The 22386-nt window shown below is 51.0% G+C and overlaps 1 protein-coding gene across 1 annotated transcript in view; it reads left to right on the forward strand.

Annotated features, from left to right (window-relative positions):
• The window catches only part of triobpb (TRIO and F-actin binding protein b), a 162250-nt gene extending 152561 nt beyond the window's left edge, over positions 1–9689 (forward strand). The window contains exon 15 of the mRNA XM_070861613.1: positions 9215–9689. The gene's annotated coding sequence lies outside the window, so the exon portion shown is untranslated. The remainder of the gene's footprint in view (positions 1–9214) is intronic.
• The last annotated feature ends 12697 nt before the right edge of the window (positions 9690–22386 follow it).

The raw sequence follows: 22386 nt of genomic DNA on the forward strand, positions 1-22386 counted from the left end.
AGAGAATGGGGGGGGGTGGTGAGAGAGAATGGGGGGGGGGGTGGTGAGAGAGAATTGGGGGGGGTGGTGAGAGAGAGAATTGGGGGGGTGGTGAGAGAGAGAATGGGGGGGGTGGTGAGAGAGAGAATGGGGGGGTGGCGGGAGAGAGAGAATTGGGGGGGTGGCGGGAGAGAGAGAATTGGGGGGGGTGGCGGGGAGAGAGAGAATTGGGGGGGGTGGCGGGGAGAGAGAGAATGGGGGGGAGGTGGCGGGGAGAGAGAGAATAGGGGGGGGTGCGGGGAGAGAGAGAATAGGGGGGGGTGCGGGGAGAGAGAATCGTGGGGGGCGGGGAGAGAGAGAATCGGGTGGGGCGGGGCAGGGGGAGAGAGAGAGAATCGGGGGGGCGGGGAGAGAGAGAGAATCGGGGGGGCGGGGAGAGAGAGAGAATCGGGGGGGGGGCGGAGAGAGAGAGAATCGGGGGGGGGCGGGGAGAGAGAGAGCGGTGGGGGGGGGGAAAGAGAGCCTGGGAAGGGGAGGGGGGCAGAAGAGAGCTGGGGGGGACAGAGAGAGAGCCTGGGGGTGGGGGTGAAGAGAGCTTGGGGGGGGGGGAGTAGAGAGCTTGGGGGGGTTAGTGAGGAGAGAGAGCCTGGGGGAAGGGGGAGGGGGAGAGAGAGAGAGCCTGGTGGGGGGGAAGGAAGAGAGGTGAGAGAGGGAACCCAGAGAAGACGGATCACGTTCTTCCTACCCCCTGGTGCGTGCAAGCTCGGTGCGTGTGTTACAAGGGACATCGTTGGGGTGGATGAAATCCTGAAGTCACAACACTGTCACTATTCACTTCATACCCAATAAACAATGCCCCATCTATTGGGGGGGGCGGGGAGGAGGAGGCTATAAGGTCTTGTGCTGGGGTAAGGGACTTCGGCTGGAACTTGGTGGCTTTTGGGGAGATCTATCCTCTGTGGCTTCCAAAGTCAAAATGGATTGAATTGCAAATTGGAAATTCACTCAGAACTTGGGCTGGGCGGTTCCAGTTCCACGATCCAGTGAAACATCAGGGGATGGCTTATCCTCCAAGGGGACCAATCAGCAATCAGATCACATGAACATGAAGAGCCAATCAGAAATGGCTGCAAATAGACGCATCTATAAAATTATGAGGGGCCTAGACAGAATGGATAGGAAAAACCTATTTCCCTTAGCAGAGCGATCAACAACTAGGGGTCATAGATTTAAAGTAATTGGTAGGAGGTTTAGATGGGATTTGAGGGGAAATTTCTTTACCCAGAGGGTGGTGGGGGTCTGGAACTCACTGCCTGAAAGGGTGGTAGAGGCAGAAACCCTCAGCACATTTAAAAAGTACTGGATGTGCACTTGAAGTGCTGTAGCCTACAGAGCTACGGACCAAGAGCTGGAAAGTGGGATTAGGCTGGGTAGCTCTTTGTCGGCCGGCACGGACACAATGGACCAAATGCCCTCCTTCTGTGCTGTAAATTTCTATGATTCTATTCTATAAATTCACAAATACAAGCTATTGGGCTGGGGTCAGAGGTGATTGAACTGGGGTTAAGGCTGATTGTTGTAACAAAGTGGGAGCTGTAGCCTTCATTAGAAAGAAAGACTTGCATTTCTATAGCGCCTTTCATGACCTCAGTATGTCCCAAAGCACTTTACAGCCAATGAGGTACTTTTGAAGTGTAGTCACTGTCGTAATGTGGGAAACGTGGCAGCAAATCTGTGCACAGCAAGCTCCCACAAATCGCAATGTGATAATGACCAGATAATCTGTTTTTTTGTTATGTTGATTAAAGGATAAATATTGGCCAGGACACCGGGGATAACTCCTCTGCTCTTCTTCAAAATTGTGCCGTGGGATCTTTTACGTTCACTTGAGAGGGCAGACGGGGCCTCGGTTTAATGTCTCATCTGAAAGACGGCACCTCGGACAGTGCAGCACACCCTCAGCACTGCACTGGAGTGTCAGCCTAGAATTTTGTGCTCAAGTCCCTGGAGTGGGACTTGAACCCACAACCACAATCACGGCCGACACTATAAGGTGTGGTCAGTGTTCATTGGGCCAGCAGATGTCGATCCCATCTTAAAATACCCAACAGGTTAGAGCTTAAAATGCACGTGACTGTAATCTTTACTCTTCTAACCCATTCCAAAGCGAGATTTAGTTCATATGATGAATAAAAATAACTACGGACTAAGCAGTAAAAATGGGCCAGACGTTGCTGTAATAGTGGGTCTGGCAGCAAGCCGCGTGAGTTGGACTTTTTGGAGCGCCGGTAACGAGAGTCGATGTGATAACAGCGCGGTGATGTCAATGCCGCGTTGGCGGCCTGCTGACCTCCTTGACCAATGAAATTCAAGGCTGGAGAAAGAAACAGCGAACGACGGAGAAAGAAATTAGAGTCAAATTAGAGACAGAGAGAGAAACGAAGAGAGGGAAAGAAAGAGCGGATTAAGAGAGAGAGAGCAAAAAAGAGATAGGAAAAATAAAACCAAAATACAAAGAACAAGTGGCAGAAGAGGCCGTTGTAGGCCAGCTGTTCTGGGAATTGCTGCATTGGGCCTGGAGAATCTGGAACCAGCGATCCCTGGCTTTCATGATCAGGAACAGTGGAACACCCAGTGGGAACACCATTGCACTGCTCTCACAGAAACACGGGCATTGTGAGATGGAAAGAGACCCAGGTCCATCTCGTTCACCTTCTCCCATCCCGCTAGATAATGGAGTTGATGACCAATCACAGCAGTCAATCGATTAGTCGACAACAGACCCAGAGATTGACCAGAAACTTAACTGGACCAGCCACATAAATATTGTGGCTCAAAGAGCAGGTCAGAGGCTGGGTATTCTGTGTCGAGTCGGGAACCACCTAGCCTTGAGTTAAGGATTTCCCCTACATAATCAGGAACTTCATTCCACTAAGGAATCAGGGACTTCATGTGGGGGAATTCTAGGCACAAACATCACATTCCTATCACTTCGTGCAATATCGTTATAGATTATCATCATAGGCAGTCCCTCGAAATCGAGAAAGACTTGCTTCCACTCTAAAAGGGAGTTCTCAGGTGACTGAACAGTCCAATACAGGAATTACAGTCTCTGTCACAGGTGGGACAGGCAGTGGTTGAAGGAAAGGGTGGGTGGGGAGTCTGGTTTGCCGCACACTCCTTCCGCTGCCTGCGCTTGCTTTCTGCAAATTGCTGGATATTTCGCGAATTAATAATGGTGAGCGGTGCCATTATTATCCCCAGCCAATTCTAGCCCAATATTTCTGGCATTATCCTCTCTGGCTGCTCCGTGCTTGTCTCAATCCCCCCCGACACTGCCCAGGCACTCAGTAAGCAGCCTCAGCCCTGAGACGCAGTCAGTTCATGGGGCTTGGGGAGTCCGTATGCTGCCTTGTGCAGCCTGGGTGAGGGTGTGGGAGCATTCCTACACCTCTTGGCCCATAAGGAGTGCTAAAGGAGCAACTCTTCAGTGTAATATCTATACAGCTCCACCCAATGGACTACTGTGGCATTGCAGCCATTGCTGTTTACAACAATAAAAGGGGAACAGGTCACCTACATAAGAACATAAGAAATAGGAGCAGGAGTAGGCCATACGGCACCTCGAGCCTGCTCCGCCATTTAATACGACCATGGCTGATCTGATCATGGACTCAGCTCCACTTCCCTGCCCGCTCCCCATAACCCCTTATTCCCTTATCGGTTAAGAAACTGTCTATTTCTGTCTTAAATTTATTCAATGTCCCAGCTTCCACAGCTCTCTGAGGCAGCGAATTCCACAGATTTACAATCCTCTGAGAGAAGAAATTTCTCCTCATCTCAGTTTTAAATGGGCGGCCCCTTATTCTAAGATCATGCCCTCTAGTTCTAGTCTCCCCCATCAGTGGAAACATCCTCTCTGCATCCACCTTGTCAAGCCCCCTCATAATCTTATACATTTCGATAAGATCACCTCTCATTCTTCTGAATTCCAATGAGTAGAGGCCCAACCTACTCAACCTTTCCTCATAAGTCAACCCCCTCATCCCCAGAATCAACCGAGTGAACCTTCTCTGAACTGCCTCCAAAGCAAGTATATCCTTTCGTAAATATGGAAACCAAAACTGCACGCAGTATTCCAGGTGTGGCCTCACCAATACCCTGTACAATTGTAGCAAGACTTCCCTGCTTTTATACTCCATCCCCTTTGCGATAAAGGTCAAGATTCCATTGGTCGTCCTGATCACTTTGCTGTACCTGTACACCTGACGGGTTCCTGAAGTTATCAGCCATCTTAGAGCCTGTGTGTTTGTGAGGTGGTACCGAAAACATAACATTTAGCACTTATCTTGGCCAGTTGGCAACTCCCGCCTCGGATCTGTTGCCGGGTGTAATGTAGGTTTGTAGAGCTGCTGCACTGTGAGTGGCTTAGCCAGTCATGTGATGTTCACAAGACTCAATAAAACCCCAGCCAGTTGGGTCTAGGTCATCCACGATGAGGTATGCAGTTGTGAACCTGGTGGATGAACTGGTAATGTGTAGTGTGAATGTTAAACCTTTGTTAATAAACCAACTCGTTCTCAATAGCAATGTGTTGCTATGAATTCTTAAGCAAAGCACCCATGAAGCAAATACATTACAGCGGGTAGTAAACACCTTGGGCCTCAACCTCACTTCCAGTTAAATATAAGTCACATCATCGATGATGTGTCAGCTGTGGCTCAGTGGGTAGCACTCTCTCATCTTTGAGTCAGAAGGTCGTGGGTTCAAGTCCCAATCCGGCGACTTGAGCACAAAATATAGACTGACACTCCAGTGCAGTACTGAGGGAATGCTGCACTGTCGGAGATGCCGTCTTTTAGATGAGATGTCTGCTCTCAGGTGGATGTGAAAGATCCCATGGCACTATTTCGAAGAAGAGCAGGGGAGTTATCCCCGGTGTCCCGGCCAATATTTATCCCTCACTCAATATCACTAAAACAGATTATCTGGTCATCATATTGCTGTTTGTGGGAGCTTGCTGTGCACAAATTGGCTGCTGCATTTCCCACATTATAACACTGACTACATTTCAATAAAGTACTTTATTGGCTGTAAAGCGCTTTGTGCAATCTGGTGGTTGTGAAATGCGCGATATAAATCTTTCTGATTGTCATGTATTCAACTATCATTGTAACCCATGTATAAGTTGACCTAAGTTGTACACCTTGAGCACACTGACGACAAGGGGCGAACTTGTGGGAGACACTCCTAACCTGGACCTTCATCATTTGAGGTCTTGGTAATAAAGGTAATTGGTCACCTTGACCTTCTCTCAAGTATGGGCCTCGTGTGCATTTATACTGTATAGTAAGGACATATTATTGGCGATGAAAAACTGGGATTTAAACCACGCGAGCATGGCCACTAGCAGCACAGACGAGAGGTACTGTGTTGATGATGATTGGGACGACTTTATTGAGAGACGACAGCAAAGTTTTGTCACTAAGGAATGGTTGGGACAGGATTTGGCCGACAAACGCAGGGCTCATCTCCTGACAGTTTGTGGATCCAGGATGTACTGCCTGATGAAGGATCTTCTAGTGCCAGAGAAGCCGGTGGACAAAACACTCGAAGAGCTCAGTAAGTTGATCGGGGAACACCTTAAACTGGCGAGCAGCATGCACATGGCAAGACACCGGTTTTACATGCACCGGCGGCGAGAAGGGCAAAGCGTTCCAGACTTCGTGGCAGATCTCCGGCGACTGGCGAGTCTATATATGTTCCCAGATGCATGCAGAGCGGAGATGCTGCGAGACTTTTTTATTGAGGGCATCGGGCACGCTGGGGTTTTCAGGAAACTGATTGAGACCAAAGACGTGACCTTGGAAGCGGCGGCTCTGATAGCCCTGACATTTATCTCAGGGGAGGAAGAGAGCAGAATGATGTATGACAAAATTCTTGGCTCAAATGCGGCAAATGACCAGGAAGTCAACATTGTTAACATGGCACACAGTTCTCTAGGCAGACAAGGGCAATCAGACATGCCCGAGCATGTAGTCGAACCGAAAGGGGGAATTCAACAGAGACAATGGCTAGCTGAATGGCATTCATGCCATCGCAATGGACAATGCGGCCAGTAATGGTGTGCTTAAGGACAGTTACACAGACAGTCAGAGATGATCGACTGGTAATCGACCTTTTGTTTCCAACAATGGGGCCTCCAGCTCATGCTGGAGGTGTGGAGGCAAACACCCAGCCAGAGCTTGCAGGTATCAGCAATATGCCTGCAGAAACTGCAATGTCAGCGGTCACTTGGCGCGTATGTGCAGGAAGCCTGCAGCCAGGTTGATGTACGAGGAGGACAGGCCCGATGTAAGCCCTACGAGGCCAAATGAATACTGGGGGAAATCGCTGGAAGCTGAAGTTCAGCGAGTTCATGTGGAGCACGTATACAGTTCATATACCAGGACGCCACCGATAATTATGAAAGTGCTCCTCAATGGCATCCCAGTATTAATGGAGCTAGACACGGGGGCTAGCTAGTCCCTGATGAGTATCAAACAGTTCGAAAGGTTGTGGGTGTCCAAGGCCAGGAGGCCAAAATTATTGCCGACTGACGCACAGCTACGGACATATACAAAGAAGATCATTCCGGTGCTCGGCAGCGCCACGATAGTCATGACCCACAAAGATTCGGAGAACAGGTTGCCACTCTGGATTGTTCCGGGGGACGGTCCCGCACTACTGGGGAGGAGTTGGCTTGCTGTCATGAACTGGAAATGGGGTGATGTCAATGCAATTTCTTCTGTGGAGCGAGTATCATGCTCACAGGTCCTGGACAAATTTGACTCACTATTTCAACCCGGCATTGGCACTTTCATGGGGGCCAAGGTAGTGATTCACATAAACCCGGACACCAGGCCAGTACATCACAAGGCCAGAGCGGTGCTGTACGTGATGCGGGAAAAGATAAAATGCGAATTGGACCGCCTGCTGAGGGAAGGCATCATCTCGCCAGTCGAATTCAGTGACTGGGCGAGCCCGATCGTGCCGGTGCTCAAGGCGGATGGGTCAGTCAGGATATGTGCCGATTACAAGGCCACCATCAATCGGGTGTCACTCCAAGACCAGTGCCCGCTACCAAGAGTGGAGGACCTCTTTGCGACGCTATCCGGCGGCAAACTTTTTTCAAAATTGGACCTGACCTCAGCTTACATGACCCAGGAGCTGGCGAGTGAGTCGAAGAAGCTGACCACCATCACGACACACAAGTGGCTGTTTGAGTATAACAGATGTCCGTTCAGGATTCGTTCGGCCACTGCAATCTTTCAGCGAAATATGGAAAGCCTCCTCAAGTCGATTCCAAGGACGGTGGTTTTTCAGGACGACATCCTCATCATGGGTCGTGATACTGAAGAACACCTCCACAACCTGGAGGAGGTGCTACGCAGACTGGACCGGGTAGGGCTGCGACTGAAAAAGGCGAAGTGCGTCTTCCTAGCTCCAGAGGTAGAATTCCTGGGGAGGAAGGTAGCAGCAGACGGGATCAGACCTACTGCGTCCAAAATGGAAGCGATCCAGAGAGCACCCAGACCCCGTAACATGACGGAGCTGCATTCGTTCCTGGGGCTCCTGAACTATTTTGGTATCTTTCTTCCCAAATTGAGCACGCTGTTAGAGCCGCTACACATGCTCCTACGCAAAGGTCGCGATTGGGTCTGGGGGGACAGCCAGGAAAGGATTTTTGATAGAGCACGCAATTTGTTATGCTCCAACAAACTGTTAACGGTATATGACCCATGTAAGAAACTTGTTTTAACGTGTGATGCGTCGTCCTATGGTGTCGGGTGTGTGTTGCAGCATGTGAATGCCAATGGTCAGTTACAGCCGGTAGCTTATGCCTCCAGAAGTCTGTCCCAGGCAGAAAGGGGCTACGGGATCGTAAAAAAGGAAGCACTAGCATGTGTATATGCAGTAAATAAAATGCACCAGTTCCTGTTTGGCAGGAAATTTGAGCTGGAGACTGATCACAAACCCCTAACGTCCCTTTTGGCCGACAACAAGGCCATAAATGCAAATGCGTCGGCCCGCATACAGAGGTGGGTACTTACGTTAGCCGCCTATGACTACACAATTCGGCACAGACCGGGCACTGAAAACTGCGCCGATGCACTCAGCAGGCTCCCACTAGCCACCACTGAGGGTGCAACTGAGCATGATGCTGAGATGGTCATGGCTGTTGAAGCTTTCGGAAGCGAAGGCTCACCTGTGACAGCTCGTCAGATTAAAGTCTGGACAAATAAAGACCCGCTATTGTCTTTAGTTAAGAAATGTGTCCTGAATGAGGACTGGGCAGCCACATACGGGGCATGCCCTGAGGAATTTAAACCGTTTCATAGGCGCAAGGATGAACTCTCGATTCAGGCCGATTGTCTACTGTGGGGCAACCCCGTAGTCATGCCCCAGATGGGCAGAGAGGTGTTCATCAGAGAACTCCACAATGAGCACCCGGGCATTGTCATGATGAAGGCAATTGCCAGGTCACACGTTTGGTGGCCAGGGATAGATGCAGACCTGGAACTTTGTGTTCGCAGGTGCAACACGTGTGCTCAGCTGGGCAACGCACCCAGGGAAGCCCCCCTTAGCCCCTAGTCCTGGCCCGCCAAGCTATGGGTACGCATCCATGTGGACTATGCAGGTCCTTTCATGGGAAAAATGTTTTTGGCTGTAGTAGACGCCTACTCCAAATGGATTGAGTGTGGCATTTTAAATTCAAGCGCATCCTCTGCCACGGTAGAAAGACTACGGGCAATGTTCGCCACCATGGTCTACCGAACGTCTTGGTCAGCAACAATGGCCCGTGCTTCACAAGCACTGAATTCCAGGACTTCATGACAGGCAATGGAATCAACCATGTCAGAACAGCACCGTTCAAGCCAGCCTCAAACGGCCAGGCGGAACGAGCAGTGCAGATAATCAAACAGGGATGCTCAGAATCCAAGGGGGTTCCCTACAAAGCCACTTATCACGCCTCCTGTTGGCCAATAGATCCCGACCACACTCGCTCACAGGGGTTCCACCCGCAGAGCTGCTAATGAAAAGGACGCTCAAAACCAGTTATCCCTTATACACCCTACTATGAAAGAAATTGTTGAGAGCAGGCATCAGTCACAATGTGACTACCATGACAGGAATGCGAAGGCGCGATGTATTGATATCAATGACCCTGTTTTTGTCCTTAATTACGCTGCAGGGCCCAAATGGCTTTCAGGCAATTTGATTGCCAAAGAGGAGAATAGGGTCTTGGTAGTTAAACTTACCAATGGACAAATCTGCCGCAAACACGTGGATCAAACTAAAAGGAGGTTCAGCAACCCCATAGAAGAAGCAGAGGAAGAACACGACGTAGAGTTTACTCCACCACAGGTGACCGAACACCGGAACCCAGTGGAGGAGAGCCCAGACACTCAGGCCAGCGCCCAACAACCGGAGCCCCAACTCAGGCACCCTACAAGGGAGCGTAAATCACCAGATTCCAATAAGACTTTGCGGGGGGAGGTGATGTCATGTATTCAACTATCATTGTAAACCATGTATAAGCTGACCTAAGTTGTACACCTTGAGAACGCTGACCACAAGGGGCGAACTTGTGGGAGACACTCCTAACCTGACTTTCCAAGTATAAAAGGGGTAGCTCCACCCATCTTCATCACTTGAGGTCTTGGTAATAAAGGTAACTGGTCACAGAGTGACCTTCTCTCAAGTATGGGCCTCGTGTGCATTTATACTGTATAGTAAGGACGTATCACTGATGTCATCAAACCGCAACTATGGAATGTTAATTAGGTCCCCACCTACCTTTTGCAGGAGCCTCGACAAAGGCCTGATTTCTGTACAGAAAAAAATTTAACTGGGCAGGAATGGGGTCGGGTTGCTCTATCCTGCTATTTTAACACCCTTCCGCCCCTCCTTGCCAATCCTCCCTGGGAGGGAGTTCATCATCATAGACAGTCCCTCGGGCTCGAGGAAGACGTGCTTCCACTCCTGAAGTGAGTTCTTTGGTGGCTGAACAGTCTAATATGAGAACCACAGACTCTGTCACAGGTGGGACAGATAGTAGTTGAGGGTAAGGGAGGGTGGGACTGGTTTGCCACACGCTTTTTCCGCTGCCTGCGCTTGATTTCTGCATGCTCTCAGCGATGAGACTCGGGGTGCTCAGCGCCCTCTCGGATGCACTTCCTCCACTTAGGGCGATCTTGGGCCAGGGACTCCCAGGGAGGGGGTTAAAATCAAGGCCTCAGTATCAGTAACCCTCTTTATGGTGCATTGCTGCACTGATGTGTAGCCACAATGATTCTTCAAACTACTGGGGAAGGATTGAGTGGGGAAGCTGGGCAGTTTTCCCCAACCAGGAACAAAATAAAACCAAGAAACCTTGGCGCAGGCCCGAAGTATGGAGCTTACCAGAATAGAAAAGGTTAAAAGCCGAAATCTATCCAGAAGTAACGCTCAGATGACAGCACGCGCAGGACTTTGTTTAAAAGCGTGTAGATTGTTGGGAGGAAGGAAGCACCGAGAGAGGGTGGGAGTTGTACAGTTTTGAGGGTCGGACAAGGACAGAGTGAGAGTAGAAGACACTGCAACGTAGCGAGGAGTCAGAGAGGAGCGAGACTATGCAGGGTGAAGATTGGGAGCGTGGAAAGACCAAGAGAAGCAGTGAGTATTGTCATACGGATCAGAAGCCCAGGCGAGCGTTGCATTGCAGAGCGAGGTTGGAGGCTGCGGTAACACGATTTGTGTTATGGATTCTAAATCCAGGTAAAAGTGTTCAAAGTCTGGGCCTGGGCCTTTTTCCTGCTGATTTGAGCTTTTCTTAAGGAGCAACTAAATATTACGTTCATCAAGGTGAGAAACATTGATATAAGATCGTCACCAGTAAATCCATCAGGGAATTCAGAAGCTTGGGCCGAAAGTTGGGCCAGCGATTAGTGGGCGATGTTCCGGCCCAACTTTCCACTTTTAAACTAAAATGGGCGATAGCCTGCCTATTTGGGCGATAGATGGGCGATAGCTCGGCGATCATCAGTGGAAAGTCCAGCCCAGAGAGCGGTGAGAATGTGGAACTCGTTACCACAGGGAGTGGTTGAGGCGAGTAGCGTAGATGCATTTAAGGGGAATTGAAATAAACACATGAGGGAAAAAGGAATAGAATGTTGTGTTGATGGGGTGAGCTGAAGAGGGATGGGAGGAGACTCATGTGGAGTCTCGGTTTAATGTCTCATCCGAAAGACGGCACCTGCAACAGTGCGGCGCTCCCTCAGCACTGCCCCTCTGACAGTGCAGCACTCCCTCAGTACTGTCCCTCTGACAGTGCAGCACTCCCTCAGTACTGCCCCTCCGACAGTGCGGCGCTCCCTCAGCACTGCCCCTCTGACAGTGCGGCGCTCCCTCAGCACTGCCCCTCTGACAGTGCAGCACTCCCTCAGTACTGCCCCTCTGACAGTGCAGCACTCCCTCAGTACTGCCCCCCGACAGTGCGGCGCTCCCTCAGTACTGCCCTCCGACAGTGCGGCGCTCCCTCAGTACTGCCCCTCCGACAGTGCGGCACTCCCTCAGCACTGCCCTCCGACAGTGCGGCACTCCCTCAGTACTGCCCCTCCAACAGTGCAGCACTCCCTCAGTACTGCCCCTCCGACAGTGCGGCGCTACCTCAGTACTTCCCCTCTGACAGTGCGGCGCTCCCTCAGCACTGTCTCTCCGACAGTGCAGCACCCCCTCAGTACTGCCCCTCCGACAGTGCGGTGCTCCCTCAGTACTGCCCCTCCAATAGTGCGGCACTCCCTCAGCACTACCCTCCGACAGTGCGGCACTCCCTCAGTACTGCCCCTCCGACAGTGCAGCGCTCCCTCAGCACTGTCCCTCCGACAGTGCAGCACTCCCTCAGTACTATCCCTCCGACATTGCAGCGCTCCCTCAGTACTGTCCCTCCAACAGTGCGGCACTCCTTCAGCACTGCCCCTCCGACAGTGCGGTGCTCCATCAGCACTGCACTGGAAGAGTCAGCCTAGAGGAACATAGTAAATCTCCCAAGGCGTTTCACAGGAGCGTTATCAGACAAAATTCGGCAGGTATTTTAACACGAGTACCGCAGCTTGTACGGATGCAGTCTTTATTGATGGACAGCGGATAAAACGCCAGACGTGGGTTTCCTTGTTATCTGCTGTTTGGTTCGTTGCCAGTTCCATGTGTTGGCAGCCTTGAATACATTCCTCCCGTCCGTCACGCTCCATTGCTCTGCTCACTGGGATTCCCCTTTCCCGCCTTTGTCAATCTCTATTTGTCAACACCTGTTTTCACAGCTCCTGCCTCTAGCTCCGACTCACTCCCCGTAGATCCCTGCTGGGGTCTCCCTCCTCTTTTAGTTTTACTCACGATCACTCCCCCCGTGTCTCTCTGACAGTCAGCACACTCCTCCGGCCCACAGCGAACAATCCTTTTTCCTGCCAGCTGTCGCTCTGGGGAAGGGTCTCACTTGAACATGATCCCAGCATTTTTCTTTCCGATGCCTGTTGCCCTGCCGCGCATCTCCAGCATTTTCTCCCATCGCTGCAGCCTCTGGTACAGTGGCCCGGCCACTTTGCAGTACTACACCTCAGCCTCTTCACTTGCTTGCACTCTGTAAGTGTGGCACCGATTTTTGACTGCCCCCTTTCTGTATTTGAATCTTTTTCTCCTCTGCACTCCTGCAGTGAGTCCTGGACACGATGGGCCGAATGGCATTTTGAGTTGCATCGTTCGATGATGACGGGCAACATGTCCACAGATGTTGGCAGCCCTCGCGTAAGAACCAAAGAAATACTTGCACCTTTCATATCTTCAGGATGTCCCAAAGCGCTTCACAACCAATGAAGTACTTTGGAATTGTAGTCACTGTTGTAATGTCGGAAATATGGCAGCCAGAGTTTGTGCACAGCAAGCTCCCACAAACAGCAACACGTTGAAGACCAAGTAATCAGTTTTAGTCATGTTGGTCCAAGAATAAATATTGGCTAGGACACCGGGAAGAACTCCCCTGCTCTTTTTCCAGCAGTGCCACGGGATCTTGTGCGCACACCTGATAGGACAGACGTCTCATCCAAAAGATGGACCCACCGACAGTGCACAACACCCTCAGTACGGCACTGGAGTATCAGTCTAGATTATGTGCTCAAGTCCCTGGAGTGGGGCTTGAACCCGCGACCTTCTGACTCAGAGGCTAGCAACCGAACCATGGCTGACACCTCTACCCAAGAGGCCATTCTTCATGTATGATTCCGCTCTCCACCGCCAGCCCCCCAGTTCTCCTAATCCCCAGGGGTTCTGCCAGATCGGAGGCTATTTCCGCGTGCTCCTAAACCTCAGCACTCCCTGGTGCCCTCAGATCAGGGGTAGCGACAGCTAATGCTGCAGGACTTGGCATTCTCTGATAGATGTCCATCAGTATTCCTCGGCAGCCTTGAGGTCAACATCTGAGTCCTCTGTCGCGGAATCAGCGTGCGAGCTTTTGAGATTTTGGGGCGGTAATGGCGGCGGGGCGGTCCTGGAACCGCCTGGAAAACGTATGCGCCCTCGTCTGCAAAATTCGGCAAAAAATGAGGTTCCGTAATCGGGTTGCAAAATCAGGCGATACACAAGGAAGATTTTGCGCCCCAGCCGCAAAGTAAGTCAGAATAATGTGCAAGACAAGGTTGTACAGATGCCCTGATTTTTGTTGATTACGCTTGTAAATAGTTTCTTTGGGCCAGACTTTCCATAAAGGCCCCCAACGCCCGATTGCCTGCCGAGAAGCATCGCTAACACGCGGCGAAAAAAACGGGTGAGAATTTCCATAAAGGTGTATAGAACTGATCGCCCTGCGTTGCACACTCATTCTCGGCGGTCTCTCGGCAGGGAAGTGGAAAGTCAACCAAATGGGCGGTCGTTACCGGAATGGACGGTAAGTGCAAAAATTTAGGCCGAGGCTGCGGTTGGGCCTATGGAGGAGGGAAAACCTAAAGATAAAAATGATCATTATAATAAAAAAACACACACAAAGCATTCCCAAGACAGTTTTAACCCTAATCGCCGTGGTAAAATCCTAAATAAATACTTAAGTAACCTTTCACTTACCTTTCTTTGCAGGGTCCCCCACTTACCGCCCTGTTTAAGCAGCTTTCACAGGGCGGGTCTCTCGGCGATCTGGACGTTGGCGATTGAGGCCCAAGCTTTCGCCCTGGTGGTTGTTCTCGGCATTGCACGTGGGCGGTCTGGTCCCGGCGGGCGTCTTCAGATGTGGCCGATACCAAGGAAAAAAACTTGCGTGCAAACTCTCGCCGGGCAAAAAAAACAGCTGCAACATCGAGAAAACCGCCAACAATGAAGCCGAAAGTCTGGCCCTATAATGTTCAGTGCCCTGTCACATAACGTCGTCTATTGTATGATCCTTTTGGTGGGGGGAGGGGGGGGGGGTTCTTGTTGCTTTGTTGCAGTAAAATGTCTGTTTGATCCTTCGCCATTGATGTCTTGTGCATCATTCCAACGTTCACCGGAGATGTGCCTTTGTGGGTACACATAGTGTGTCCAGTATTAGGCCCATCCCTCAGTTTCCTCCATTTAGGGGAGCCGGTCCATTACGAGCTGGTGACGTGCGACTCTTGGTCTGGCAACATCTCCACCCTGCCTCCCCCGTGGATGGGGTGGCTATCCAATGGGGGCCTCGCCAGGCTCTTCGTCATCCTCCTCCTCCTGAGGTGGGCCTGCAATCCCCTGGGGCAATGCCTGGCCCCCTCAGCGTGGCCAAGCTGTGCAACAGGCAGCCCACCACAATGAATTCGGAAACCTGTTGATGGGTGTATTGAAGGCTGCCTCCAGAGCGGTGCAGGCATGGGTCTGCCTGTAGGAGATGGCATATCTCTGTCAGCACTTCCTTTCGGAAGCCCAGCCTTCTCACACACAGCTCCTCAGCGAGCTGGAGGTCTGAGCATTGGTGCCTGTAAACCTATGTGGGGGGGGGTACGTTCTCCTCCCCAGGCGTCTTCGGCCTTTCCTCCTCCATGGCCCGACATGACCAAGAGCCTTACGTGGAGCATGATATGCTGGCAAACTAGCAATGCCCCCATTAAATTCTCTCACTGACACTGTGATGGCGGATAAAACTGCCGCTTTCAAGTCAGAGCCTCACACGACGTGATTTGCCCAACCGTTGCAGTCGATGTGAGCTGCGATGTCGGAGCCTCCTCCCTCCATTGAAACACGCCGCCGATACCACCCGTTGCACCCTGGGAACGCCTGGTTTTTCAGCCGTATATCGGGGCGTTCGGGCCGAATTTTGCATCTGGGACGATGGCGGAGCGTTGCATGACGATTGACGTCACGATAACAGTGAAACTCGAGGGCGGTGTGGTAAGTTTTTGTGCGGCTGCAACCCTGAGCCGAATTTTCCGACCATGCAGTAAAAGCCCACCGTTACGCCTAAAAAACCCTTTACTGCCCCTGAGGGGCGCTACCAGAGGCGCAAGGGAGCCGAAAATCCAGCCCATTGTCTTGGGACCCCTCCACAAACTCCATTCCCCAGCTACCAACTTGATCCCCCTCCCTAGCCACTGTCTCAGGCTGAACCACAATGTTCGCAACCTTGATGTCTCATTACACCCTGAAATAAGTTTCCCTTCAATCACCGAGACCGCCTATTTCCACCTCCATAACATCGCCAGTCTCTGCCCCTGCCTCAGCTCCTCTGCTGCTGAAACCCTCGTCCATGCCTTTGTTACCTCCAGACTTGATCATTCCAACACACTCCTGGCCGGCCTCCCACATTCTACCCTCCATAAACTGGAAGTGATCCAAAACTCGGCAGCCCGTGTCCTAACTCGCACCCAGTCCCGTTCACCCATCATCCCCTGTGCTCACTGCCCTACATCGACTCCCACTTCGGCAACACCTCAACACCTCTGCCATGCCCCCTCACCCCCTCTCCGACTCACCCCCTCTCCCCCTCTCCCCCTCTCCTCCTCGCCCCCTCTCCCCCTCTCCCCCTCTCCGACTCACCCCCTCTCCCCCTCTCCTCCTCGCCCCCTCTCCCCCTCTCCCCCTCTCCGACTCTTCCCCCTCTCCCCCTCTCCCCCTCTCCCCCTCACCCCCTCTCTGACTCTTCCCCTCTCCGACTCTCCCCCTCTCCGACTCTCCCCTCCTCTGCCTCTCCCCCTCTCCCCCCTCCACTTCTCTACCTCTCTATCTTTCTGCCTCTCCTCCTCGCCCCCTCGGCCCCTCACCCCCTCTCCTCCTCACCCCTCTCCTCCGCGCCCCTCTCCCCCTCTCCGACTCTCCCCATTCCCCCTCCCCCCTCTCCACCTCTCTATCTTTCCGCCTCACCCCCTCGCCCCCTCGCCCCCTCACCCCCTCTCCCCCTCTCCGACTCTCCCCCTCTCTGCCTCGCCCCCTCGCCCCCTCGCCCCCTCTCCCCCTCGCCCCCTCTCCATCTCACTATCTCTCTGTCCTCCTTTAAGATGCTCCGTAAAATCTATTACTTTGACCAAACATTTGCTCATCTGTCCGACTATCTCCCGATGTGTCTCGGTGTCAAATTTTGTTTGATAACCGCTCCTGTGAAGCGCCTTGGGACATATTACTACATTAAAGGTGCTACATAAATTCCTGTTGTTGCTTTGTTTTATAATACTCCTGTGACGCACTGTTAGACGTTTTACTACGTTAAAGGCGCTATATAAATGAAAGTTGTTGTTGATGTGGTAGAGAATGACACAGGAAAATGAGTTAGAAAGAAGATAAGAGAGAGACAATTGCCTGGATGTTTTTCTCCAGCAACAATAGCAGCAGCTGTACTGGATGGTGACATGCTGTAGTCACATGGTGTAGTGTCAGCACATCCTCTGACTCACTGGGAGCGGTGCCATAGAAGACTTGCCTACACTATGAAGACACGCTCACCGGACCAGACGTGATACATTCCTGGCTCCATTGTTCCTGTGTTACGCACTAGGCATCGTTCTTTGTATAAGGGTTCTTGGATCAGGGTTACACATCCAAGAGTGACTGACGATACTCTCAGGAATTCTATCATGGGAATGAACAGGAAGTGACTTGACACAATGGAATTCTCTGCTTGGGCCGGGCAACGAGATCGGCAGTGATCATAGATCTTGGAACTTCCCAAAGCAGTCATTTTATGCTTCTTAAATTATTTTGTGACTGATAGTGTTCGTTAAAGTGAAGGATCTTAGTGTCGAGGCAATCGTGCACAATCTACATTGAAAAACAAAATGTTAGCATCAAGCACTCCCAACACAGTTAGATGTAGAACTCTATGCTCAGCTTAGAAAGAAAGAAGAATTTATATAGCGCCTTTCATGTCCACTGGACATTTCAATGCATTTTACAGCCAATGAAGTACTTTTGGAGTGTAGGAAACGCGGCAGCCAATTTGCGCACAGCAAGCTCCCACAAACAACAATGTGATAATGACCAGATCATTTTTTTTTGTTTTGTTATGTTGATTGAGGGATAAATATTGGCCAGGGCACCGGGGAGAACTCCCCTGCTCTTCTTCAAAAATAGTGCCATGGGATCTTTTACGTCCACCTGAGAGAGCAGACAGGGCTTCGGTTTAACGTCACATCCGACAGTGCAGCACTCCCTCAGCGTCAGTCTAGATTTTTGTGCTCAAGTCTCTGGAGTGGGACTTGAACCCACAACCTTCTGACTCAAAGGGAAGGATGCTACCCACTGAGCCACAGCTGACTACACACAACCATCAGTGAATGAGAGTGGCATTTTCCATACCAGTTATCCTGTGACGCTCCTCTATCAGGTTACTAATTCAGACAGCTTTATACTACAGGCCCATGGTAGGAATAATGAAACTGCCTCAATGAATTTCGCGTTGACTCTTTTAAGAGGCGACAGAAAGAGGAGACCATCAACCCCTCGATCCTTGGACCCAGAAGTGAATCATAGAATACAATCATAGAACGGTTACAGCTCAGAAGGAGGCCATTCGGCCCGTCGAGTCCATGCCGGCTCTCTGCAAGAGCACGTCAGCTAGTCCCACTCCCCCGCCCTTTCCCCGTAGCCATGACAATGTTTTTCCTTCAGGTACTTATCTGACACACTACATCACATACTCCCTCGGGAGCTGCAAGTTCTTGCTCTGGTGTCAATTAACAAACAACTTCAAATTTAATTTGTTACCATAACGTGAATTGGATTTTCATAAGAACATAAGAACATAGGAATTAGGAACAGGAGTAGGCCATCTAGCCCCTCGAGCCTGCTCCGCCATTCAACAAGATCATGGCTGATCTGGCCATGGACTCAGCTCCACTTACCCGCCCGCTCCCCGTAACCCTTAATTCCCTTATTGGTTAAAAATCTATCCATCTGTGATTTGAATACATTCAATGAGCTAGCCTCAACTGCTTCCTTGGGCAGAGAATTCCATAGATTCATAACCTTCTGGGAGAAGAAATTCCTTCTCAACTCGGTTTTAAATTGTCTCCCCCGTATTTTGAGGATGTGCCCCCTGGTTCTAGTCTCCCCGACCAGTGGAAACAACCTCTCTGCCTCTATCTTGTCTATCCCTTTCATTATTTTAAATGTTTCTATAAGATCACCCCTCATCCTTCTGAACTCCAACGAGTAAAGACCCAGTCTACTCAATCTATCATCATAAGGTAACCCCCTCATCTCCGGAATCAGCCTAGTGAATCGTCTCTGTACCCCCTCCAAAGCTAGTATATCCTTCCTTAAGTAAGGTGACCAAAACTGCATGCAGTACTCCAGGTGCGGCCTCACCAATACCCTGTACAGTTGCAGAAGGACCTCCCTGCTTTTGTACTCCATCCCTCTCGCAATGAAGGCCAACATTCCAATCGCCTTCCTGATTACCTGCTGCACCTGCAAACTAACCTTTTGGTTTTCTTCTCAGTCTCAGGACCGCTGTAGCTCACCAATGTTCCGTGCTATGACAACGATTAGTTTCCATGGGCTACAACCTCCCCTTTTTTTGCCTGCTTAACGCCCACTTAACACCCATTTTACCGCTGAAATGAGGTATAATGCCCAGAGATCGCCCATTTAGCCACAAAATGGAAACTGACGCCCATTTTTCGGAAACTTATCGCTGAGGGTTACTTTCGCCATGTGCTTAACGCCAGGGAAAAATATTATCACCTGCCCACTTTTTTTGGGCGGAATCAGCAGAATAGGCGAAATCAAAGCCCATAATATCGCCCAGCGTTACTTTCTGCACTGATTTAACGCCGAGATTCAATAATAACACCCGCCAACTTTTTTTTGTCGTAAAGAGCATATTTACCGAAACTAACGCCCAGGAGATCGCCCAGCATCAATTTCACCACTGCGCACACACACCGCCCAAAATATCGCTTGCCCAAAAAAAACACCCACAACAACGCCAGTGGTGTGGCTGGTATTTTTACAATCCCACTCTTATGTGAGGAGCTGATATCTGAACGATTTGCCTGAAAGAGCGTTGACGTGGGTGACAACGCTGACACACTGCTGTGTGTGTGCAGCTCAGCCATCAATGGTGCCTTGGTGCCAGTTAAAGTTTACGTCGATTGATGTTAAGTTGTATTTAACCCTTTCATGTTAAGGAATTACCAGTGTGTAACAGTGCAGCTATCTGAGACAATGTGCAACAAGGTTATGTCCATTATTAAAAATTTTATGCCACATTGGTCTGAAATCATAAGTATCACAGCCACTAACATCCAACCCGCGCCCACACCCCACTTTTTCCACCATTGACATAAATCACATGTTCAACATGTCCAGCAACACAGAATACAAAGGCAAAGCAGGAGCGTGGTCCCCAGCCCCCATACATTGCAACAAATTGCATACACCCAGATGGAGATATGACACAGCCATCACCTGTGGACATGCACCTCGCTTTCCTTACCCCCTCTCCTTCTTCTCCCCACCTCTACTCCTTCCCTCCTCACTCCACGGTGCCTGGCCGAGGAGCTCCTCAGGCGGTGCCTCATTGAGGGGGATGAAGGCAGATGCGTTGGTTGCACGGGTACGGGAGCGGGGGGTGTCGAGGGGGCAACATTCTCTGATGCAGAAGCAGGATCATGGTCCTTGCTCTCATCTGTCGTTCGCAGTGGTGGTGCGGAACCTAGGGGTGGAGTGCCGCGCTCGGGGACCACTGGGGGGCCTGTGGCAGCAGTGTTCCTTGCTATCGCATCCAGGGCCTCCGCCATCCGTGGAATGTACTCGGTCATGGTGGCCAGCTGTCGGGATATGCCCCCCAATGCTTCGATGAGCTGGTCACCAATGTCTACAGTCCGCCTGGACGACTGTACCATCTCTCCGCTGTCACGTGGCGCTCGTGGAACAGACCTGCCGCGTCCACGAGGCCTCCGCGGGGTCGGCGCCGTCCTGGGGACAAATGGGGTGCCCTCTGGCGAGGTGCTTGGGGCCGGTACCTCCAGAGTGGAAGCGGGAATGACCGGAGGACCACTAGATGGCCTTGGGGTGGAATGGCTTCTGGAGCGTGGCGATGCAGGTTCCTCGAAGTCCGCGCTCTCATCCATGGAGAACAGACCCAGCGGATTGACGGGCGAGAATCGGAGCTCCTCAGCACCAGATTTGGATCGCCCGTGCCCCCACCTTCTGGCCTCTGTGGTCTTGCCTTGGGACACGCTGCTGGCTGAGCTGCAAAACACAACTGAGGTTATTAGAGGAGAAGGGGGTGCTAGGGTGACAAGGTGAGTCCAGCGCTACACACAGCATACGCACGACAAAAGCACCACTCTCAAAATCATCGCAGACATCACATTTCATGACCATCAACACATTTGCATTCCAATGATTTTCATTGGGCCATCATTATTTCTATGACAATTTTAGAAATTATCTATCATATATGATTGTTCGGATATAAGTGGGTGTGGCATCTATTGACTTTACATCACGCAATGGTGTAAGCTTTACTCACGTGGCATCACTTCAGGACCTCATCGTGGCTGTCTGTGGGTGGCTCCCCATGAGTGCGAGCACACGCTCCTCCATGTCAGTGGCCCCCCCACCCATTCGCCTCTGCACGGACCTCATCGTCGATAGCTTCTTCTGTAAAAGATGACAGGACGACATGGCATGAGATCATTGCATGATATCATTGCTAGGTACTATCACAAACACTGCTACAGCACATGTAATCATGATTATTATGAAAATGACCATCCTTTAGCTAACGACGTACACCGTGACCGCAGGCTTTGAGTAAAACATTCCCGGTAAAAATGAAAGACCTCACATCTGATGACAGTCACTCATGACTTACAAATCAAATTATATAAATACATAAGTGCATGTAAATCAATGTAATACTTACTCTTGCGGATCCCACAAGGTTGTTCCATCGTTTGCGGCATTGGTTGCCCTCATGCACCTCGTTGGTTGCCGACGAGACCACCTCAGCTATCTCGGTCCATATCTTCTGGTAGGCCTTTGGGGCTTACCACGCCCTCCCTGGGTCAAATTACTCCAGCGTAACTCGACCTACAGGAGGGAGGCATTTGCCTCATCCGAGAACATCCTGGCTCTTTTGCCCCCTCCAATGTGCTCCTCTCCCACCTCACTGCTCTCTCCAGCGTCAGTCTCCACAGCGTGCTGTGATGCCTCTCCATTATAAGCCAAATTCGGGCAAATAAGTGGCTGGTAACAGCTACTTTTTGTTTGCCTACTGGCTGTGAAGCTCTAAAGTCTCCCTCCTTCCTCCCAAAGCAGCCACACCACACCGAGACACACCTTCAGTCCCTCTGAGCTCCCTCCCTCTCTGTCTCCTCTTCTGCGCATGTCATGATGACCTTTGACCTCCTGAATCGTGGGAATCGAGCGTTGCCATGCCGTTGCTAAGGACGGACACACTTTACGGCAGTAGGTCAAAAAAATTTAACGCTACCGCCCATTTTATATCGCTCGCGGTAACGCCCATTTTCAAAAGTGGAAACTAGTTGCTTTGAGAATGGGCGAGAAGCTGGCAATCTGAAAACCCTTTTTTATCGCCCACACCCGAAATAGCGGCCATTTTTGGCCGATAACCATAAAAGTGGAGGTTCTAGCCCTATGTTTCCTTGCTGTTCCACCATCTAGAGTAGATTATAGAATACAATAATCATAGAATCATAGAATGGTTACTGCACAGAAAGAGGCCATTCGGCCCGTCGAGCCTGTGCCAGCTCTCTGCAAGAGCACTTCAGCCAGTCCCTCTCCCCGCCCTCTCCCCGTAGCCCTGCAAATTTTTACCCTTCAGGTACTTATCCAACTCCCTTTTGAAAGCCATGATTGAGTCTGCCTCCACTACCCTTTCAGGCAGCGCATTCCAGATCCTAACCACTCGCTGCGTAAAAACGTTTCTTA

Source organism: Pristiophorus japonicus, chromosome 19, assembly GCF_044704955.1.
Source record: "Pristiophorus japonicus isolate sPriJap1 chromosome 19, sPriJap1.hap1, whole genome shotgun sequence".
Taxonomy (NCBI): Eukaryota; Metazoa; Chordata; class Chondrichthyes; family Pristiophoridae; genus Pristiophorus; species Pristiophorus japonicus.